We start from the raw sequence: 7,469 nt of genomic DNA, 5'->3' as shown, positions 1-7,469 counted from the left end.
AGAGAGGATAATAACAGTATCTGACCCTTGTACAGCTCATCCAGGTGCTGGTTCTGGTCCGAGCACTTATACACAGGCACACTCACGCACATAATGTGCACACACATATGTCTATTCATGAGATCAGTATGTTACTATCCCCATTCTGCAGAAGGGGAAACTGAGCTTAGGGGTAAGTAACTTCCCCAGCGTTACCTAGCAAGTGAGCAACAGTGCAGACCCTTGCATCTCAGAAATCTGACTTCAGAGTCTGTATGTCCTGCCCCTCTACTATACGAATCCAGTAGCCAGCACACATGTGTCAGACAGTCCTATCTCAAGCAGACTACAAGGTTCAGGCCTCCTTTGTCTCAGAGATGACAAAAAGTGTACAGATTAAGAATTTAGTTATGAGCCGGGCGTGGTAGCGCACGCTTGTAATCCCCGCGCTTGGGAGGCGGAGACAGGAGGATCACGCAGGTTCTCAGCCAGCCGCGCTGGTGTAAGAGACCCTGTTTCAAAAACATAAAATAGGTCTGGGAGTGTAGCCCGGAGATAGAAGGGCTTCCAGGAACCCCAGTACCACTAAAAAAAAAAAAAAAAAAAAAAAGAATCTAGTTATAAACCAGGCAATGCATGCCTGTAATCCCAGTACTTAGAAGGCTGGGACAGGAGGATTGCTGGTTCGAGGCCAACCTCAGCAATTTAAGGAAACTCTCAGCAACTAGTAAGATCCTGTTTCAAAATAAAAAAAATAAAAGCCGGGCGTGGTGACACATGCTTGTAATCCCAGCATTTGGGAGGCTGAGACCAGAGGATTGCGGTTTGCGGACAGCCTCAGCTACTTAGTGAGGCCCTCCACAATTTAGTGGACCATGTTTCAAAATAAAGAATAAAAATTAGGCAGGGGGTGTCACTCGGAGGTCAAATGCCCCTGGGTTCCATCCCCAGACCCACAAAAATAAATAAATAAATAAATAAGTTAGGGGTGTAGCTCAGAGGTAGAAAGCCCCTGAGTTCAATGTCCAGTAACACATACACAAACACACACACGTGCGTGCGCACGCACACATACAAATCTAGTTATAGGGCAAAGGGGATAGCCCTATAAAACTGAGAGTGCTTACTTAGCATGTAAGAAGCCCTGGGTTCAATTCCCAGAATTGCAAGAAAGAAAAAGCAAGGAAGCAAGGAAGGAAGGAAGGAAGGAACTAGGTATGACTTTTTTAAAAAAAATTAGAGACCTCACTTCAAATTTCAGGAAGATGGTGAGAATATAGATCTCTCATTCATTCAAAACACATGTACTAGGAGCTTGGAGATGGTATAGCTCAGATTCGGTGGTCCCTGGTGGACCTTGTGGCAGTGGGGAGAGGGCTGAGCAGGGTCACATCTGACCATTAACCGGCTGTGTGAACTCACACACAGCCTGAGTTCTCACAGGGGAGGAGTGAGGAGTAAGACTGGACAGTATTGGACAACACTTTAGCTGCAGAATTTGATCCTCACGGTGGTCACTGTTAGTGCTTTTAACTAACAATTAGAAACATCTCTGTACGAGACACTGATGTCTCCGTCACATACATCTCTAATACCAGGAGATTTCAAGGAAGGACAAGGACCATGCCTCTGAAAGCCCGTGCTGAGCCCCTCACCCCACTCCCCAAGCTGGTTTATCTCCCCACCAGTCACTTCCAAATTCCTGGAAAATCTGTAAATCTTTCAGTTAACCAAAAAGTCACCCACCAATGATAATTATCCAGCCCAATGTTAATTAACACCCCCCATAAATACTTTAAGCAAGAGAGATACGGTATCTTGAGAAACCTGTAATTTAGGGAACTTTCCAGTGTTATCTATTGGCCAGTTAATGGAGACCACAGTCCACCTGAGGATCTGGGAAAGACAAGATCGCCTTAAGGTCACCAGACTGTGTCATCCTCACACACCTTCCAGAGCTGACCCGTCACCAAGCTTGCTTTTAAAAAAAAGATCCAGGAATCCCCAAAGTACCTCTCCCCGTCCCCCTCTCCTCGCTGAAGCTGGCCACGTCCTCCCGCGAATGTGTATTCCTTGCTTCCCTAAATAAGTCTCTGTATCTCTACCAACACGTGCTGAAATTCTTTTCCGTCGCATATATCAAGGACCCCTCCCCTGGTCCTGAGATAAGTCCCTCCTCTCTCTCTGGGAGCCCAAGGGCCTTCCTCTGCAGATATCTCTTCTTCTCCCATGACAATTTTGTTCAAGCTGTTGCAATAGACGTTCATTAATGAGGAATGTATTGAAGATGTAAAAATATGCCGCTCTGGCATATTGACTGTTTTGAGTTAAAAGTACTTGAAACCTAGCAGGTGCAAGGTCACTCTGATCTTCTGTTTCTTAAAGGCAGGAGACAAAGCCAGATGTGTTAGCAGACACCGGTAATCCCAGTACTTGGGAGGCTGAGACAGGATGATTGCAGTTTTGAGGCCAGCCTCAGCAACTTGGCAAGACCCTGTTTCAAAATAAAGATAAAAATAAAAGTCTGCTAGGCTGAGTATGATGGCGCATGCCTATAATCCTAGTACTTGGGAAGCTGAAACAGGAGGATTGCATGTTCAAGACCAGCCTTGGTAACCTGGTGAGCCCCTCCACAATTTAAACTAACTTTAGTTTTAAACTAAAAAATAAAATAGGTTTGGTGATGTAGCCCAGAGATCAAAGGCCCCCTGATTCAATCCCCAATTCCACCCCCTACACACACACACACACACACACACACACACACACACACACACGAGACAAAGTTGCCATGTGAAAGCTGCCCTCCTATACTGGAAGGAAAGCAACGTTCTTACCAATAATGGGCAGGTGGGAACAAGAGAATTCTGTAGAGACTTTAGTAAAACAAGCCTCATCTTTGAGCTTCCCTCTGCAGCTCAGTGATGAGCACTTGCCCTGCCCGAGGCCCTGGGTTCAGTCTCTTGCACTGCAAAAGAAAGAAGAAATTTTGAAGAATTTCAAGGACATCACTCTTTAAACTTTTAGGAAAATGGTTAGAAGAAAGATCTCCCACTGATTCAAAACACATGCATTAGGAGCCTACTGCATGCCAGGCACTTTGCTGGGTTCCAGAGACAGTATAACTCAGGCCAAATGTAACTCAGGCCCCCTGTAACATGGGGAAGGGGAGAGAGAGGGGAAGATGCCAGTAAGCAGCTAGCAAGTTGCTTTGCTACAACTCATTTGCCTTCGCCCAGTTCCATATATGAATGGTCGGCTCTGCTTCTTTGCATCTTCAACTCCTTGCCAGGTAAGACTTGTATTTAAATACATTTGTATGCTTTTCTCCCATCCATCCGTCTCACGGAAATTAAGTTTTTAGCCTTGTTTTGTGTTGCTATAACAGAATACTTGAAACCTAAAAAAAAAAAAATCTATAAATAATAGAAATTTAAGCCAGGCGCAGTGATGCACCCCTGTAATCCCAGCTGAGACAGGAGGGTCGGAGGTTCAAGGCTGGCCTCAGCAATGTAGCAAGACTCTCAGGAACCTAGTGAGATCCTGTTTAAAAATAAAACATCACAAGGGCTGGGGTTGTAGCTCGGAAGTGGAACTAAATCCCCAGTGCCTCCCCCTGGGCCACACACACACACACACACACACACACACACACGAACAAAAGTTTATCTGGTTTCTAATTCTGGATTCTAGAAAGATGAGAGCATGGGTATCTGTCTGCGTCTGGCAAGGGCCCCCTTCCACATCACCAGACAGAGGGCATCCCAGTGGAGACTGAGTGGGTACCCAGCCCAGGAAGCCAGTGATGCCATCCTAGGGGCCCACCCTCATGACGTCCTCTAACCTAACTACCTCCCACAGGCCCCACCATTTGGGGTAAGACTCTAAAATATGAACCCTTGGGACAATATTTGAGACATAGCCATAGTCCTTCGCAGTTACCCATTTCTAGATCACAAAAGGATGGAGAGAAGCTGTCGTAGTTTCTTAGGAACACGGCTTGGATAAAGTTCAGTCTTGACACCAAGGACACATACATACTCCTGTGGTACACAAAATAAACATGGAACAATTTTCCAAAGTATTCAGGATTTTTTGTTGTGGTGGTGTTTGTGGATTGAACTCAGAGGCATTCTCCTTTTAAGCTATACTCCAAACACGATTTTATTTTTCTGTTTTGTTTTGTTTTTATTTTTGTTTTGGGATGTGATGAGGTGGTGGTGGTGGTGGTGGTGGTGGTGGTGGTGGTGGTGGTGGTGGTGTGTGTGTGTGTGTGTGTGTGTGTGTGTGTGTTATGAGGATTGAATACAGAGGCATACATCTGAGCTACACCTCCAGACCTATTTTATTTCTTATTTTGAAACAGAGTCTAAGTTACTGAGGCTGTCCTTGAACCTGCAATCCTCCGGTCTCGGCCTCCCAAGTACTGGAATTACCGGTGTGCACCACCATGTCCAACTTGATTTTAGTTCTTATTTGAAAACAGGGTCTCCCTAGGATGCTGAGAGCCTCGCTAAGTTGCTGAGACTGGCTCCAAACCCGCGATTCTCCTGTCTCAGCCTCCCAAGTACTAGGATTACGGGTGTGAGCCACCATGCCCAACTCATATTCAAGTATTTTTACTTGATATTGTGGGGACAGAATCATTGTTTTATTTTATTTCTTCATCTTGTTTTGTTCTCCTGCATAAAAAAGAGCCTGAATATCAAGGTAGGGAGGGGAAAGAGAGGCTGTATACTCCTTAGTGTAGAGAAATAGACAAGAGAAGGAGACACCTCAGAAGCAGGGGGTTGGAGAAAGTCATTAAGGCAGCAAAGTATTTTCAGTAAAGAGTTGGAGACGTCTCCGCAGCCTCAGACAGGATGACTACGGTCGTCTTCCCAGTGGGATTCTCTCCACTCCAGTGCAAGAGGGACGTGGCCGCGTCTCTCCTGGGACCACCGCTCCACTGCATACTCGGACATCTTCCTTAGATACGTAAGAGCGCTGCAGAGCTCGGAGGGCCGAGAGTCACTTGTGTGGGTGGAGAGTCAGTATCTCCAGCAGCAGCTGGGCTCCGGACTCCTCCTCCTCTGGCACCACTGATTGCACTGGGCAATGCTCTCTGGGGCAGAGGCGCCTCACAGCTGCAATATATCTTGAGGCCAGTCCTTCTTGGGACATAGCACAATCAGGTCAAAGATCTTGCCCAGTGCTGGGTGTGGTGGCCCAGGCCTGTAATCTCAGTACTTGGGAGGCTGAGACAGGAGGAGTGCAGGTTTGAGGACAGCCTCAGCAGTTTAGTGAGGCTTGCATCAACTTAGTGAGATCCTGTTTCCAAATAAAAAATAAAATAATGCTAGGAGTTTAGTTTAGAGGGAGAATGCCCCTGGGTTAAACCCCCAGTCACACACACACACACACACACACACACACACACACACACACACGATCTTGCCCAATTGACCAGCTTCACAGCTTTTGACAAAACATCTCTGCAAAGATACAGCCAACCTTTCCCATGTCCACAGGTGCTGAGTGTGGAGACGGCAGGAGAACTTCAGCAGTATGGCGCCGGAGTGAACGGCCGCAGGGTAAGGGCCATCTGGTAGCTGCAGATTCTGGCCAAGCCAAAGTTGGCCAACTTGACGGTCCCATCACTTGTCACCAGAAGGTCTCTGTGGATGATGGCATGGGCAGGAAGAAACTCTAGGCCTCTTAGAACCTGGCCTTAGCTCCCTGGTGGTCTGGCTGGCAAGCCTGCCAGCGGTGCCTTGTCCAGGCAGATCCTTAGGTCTTGGTCTACTGCCCAGACACTAGTGTCACCTTGATCTCCCGTCAGTCAGTCCAGGAAGTGGCACAAACGTCCAACCACTGGACAACACTGGTGTGCTCTGAGCCTCCAGCCACCTTGTGAACTGCGCTGATGGGCACGCCGCTGCAGCTCCTCTTCCACGGGGCTCTCACACTCTTGAGGGCCACAAAATGGCCATATGAGGATCATGGGCCTTGTACTCTGTCCCATAGACACTGACACCACCTTCAACCACTGGCTCATATAAAGAGGTAGCCATTCTCAGATCAGGGTGTCAGGCGGTCTGATGAGAGATAGCAGGCCAGGGGATCAAGCCAGCCCTCATGAGAAGAGATAAGAAGATTCACAGCTGCAACTGCCAGTGTGTGTGTGTGTGTGTGTGTGTGTGTGTGTGTGTGTGTGTGATACTGGGGATTGAACTATTGAACTCAGGGGCATTCTATCCCTGAGCTACAGCCCCAGCCCTATTTTTTATTCTTCATTTTGAAACAAAGTCTAAATTGTGGAGGGCCTCACTAAAGCCGAGGCTGGCCTTGAACTATAACCCTCCTATTTCAGCCTCCCAAGTACTGGGATTATCAGCATGAGCTACTGCGCCTGGCTTCATTTTTTCTTTTAATCAAAGTTTCATGAGGTTCACGTCATCTTTTATGCCATGTTTTGTTTCATCGTGTGCCTCCATAACTTTTCTAGTCTCAGAATCTTCTTAATGATGAAACTTTTTATTTTGGAATATCACAAAAAATGTCGCAAAGCTAGCACAAAGAGTTTCTGAATATCCTGTTCATCTCTACTCTCTTCCCATTAATGTTAATGTCTTGCATAACCTTCTACATTTATCAAAACTAATAAAATTAACATTGGCCATTCCTGTTAGTTAACTAAGGGCCAGGGTTAAATTCCACCAGTCTTCCTACTAATGCCCTTTTACGATTCCAGAATCCAATCCAGGATTCCACACTGCACTTTAATAGACTGAAAGGACCTTTCTGAGGCCTACTGAGTGCCAGGCAGTGCCCTAGATCTTGGAGGAGCCCAGAAAACCAACCACCCTGATTTATGAACAAAGGGATATACCACGGGGAAGTGCTCTGTGAGACAGAGGTGGAATGCTCTGTTCCCAGGAACGGTGTCTTGGCGTGGTGATCCACACCTGTAATCTCAGTACTTGGGAAGCGGAGACAGGAAGATCGCCGGTTCCAGGCCAATCTCAGCAACTTGTGAGTGAGGCTCTCAGCAATTTAGCAAGCTCCTGCTTCCCAGTAAAAAAATAAAATAGTAGGTCTTGGGGTGTATCTTCGAGGTAGAATGCCCCCAGGGCTCAAGATCCAGCATCCCACACACATTAAAAAGAACTGTGTCTTTGGGTCTGAAACTATATGCAAACTAGTGTGCCAACTCTGCCACACACCTGTGGGCCGCACAGCTCTGGGAGCTGGTGGCTGGCTGGCGTTTGGGTCTCTCAGCCCCTGTTCTCCAACTCCTGCGGTGGCCGGCCCAGGACACATCCCCTCTGGAGCCTGGTGCTGGAAGGTTAGCACCTTTGAAATCAGATCAAGAGGGTCAGGACCAGCTGTGTTTGTCTTATAAATGAAAGAGCCAATCATTGAAATGATTGTTTTCCTGAAAATAAAGAGATGCAAACAGGTCTCCCTGCTCCCCTGCTGTCTGCCCTCCTCTCTTTCCAATTTGTCTC

General features: G+C 47.1%; 1 pseudogene across 1 annotated transcript; it reads right to left on the bottom strand.

Annotated features, from left to right (window-relative positions):
* Window positions 1-5,518: 5,518 nt before the first annotated feature.
* On the bottom strand, window positions 5,519-6,032 carry LOC308258672 (cyclin-dependent kinase 4-like; annotated as a pseudogene). The gene has a single exon. The product of its transcript is annotated as a cyclin-dependent kinase 4-like (transcript).
* Between the last annotated feature and the right edge of the window lie 1,437 nt (window positions 6,033-7,469).

Source organism: Muscardinus avellanarius (assembly GCF_963383645.1).
Source record: "Muscardinus avellanarius genome assembly, chromosome: 2".
Lineage (NCBI taxonomy): Eukaryota > Metazoa > Chordata > Mammalia > Rodentia > Gliridae > Muscardinus > Muscardinus avellanarius.
The sequence above is the reverse complement of the archived record's forward strand: the minus strand, read 5'-3'. Positions and strand labels throughout refer to the sequence as shown.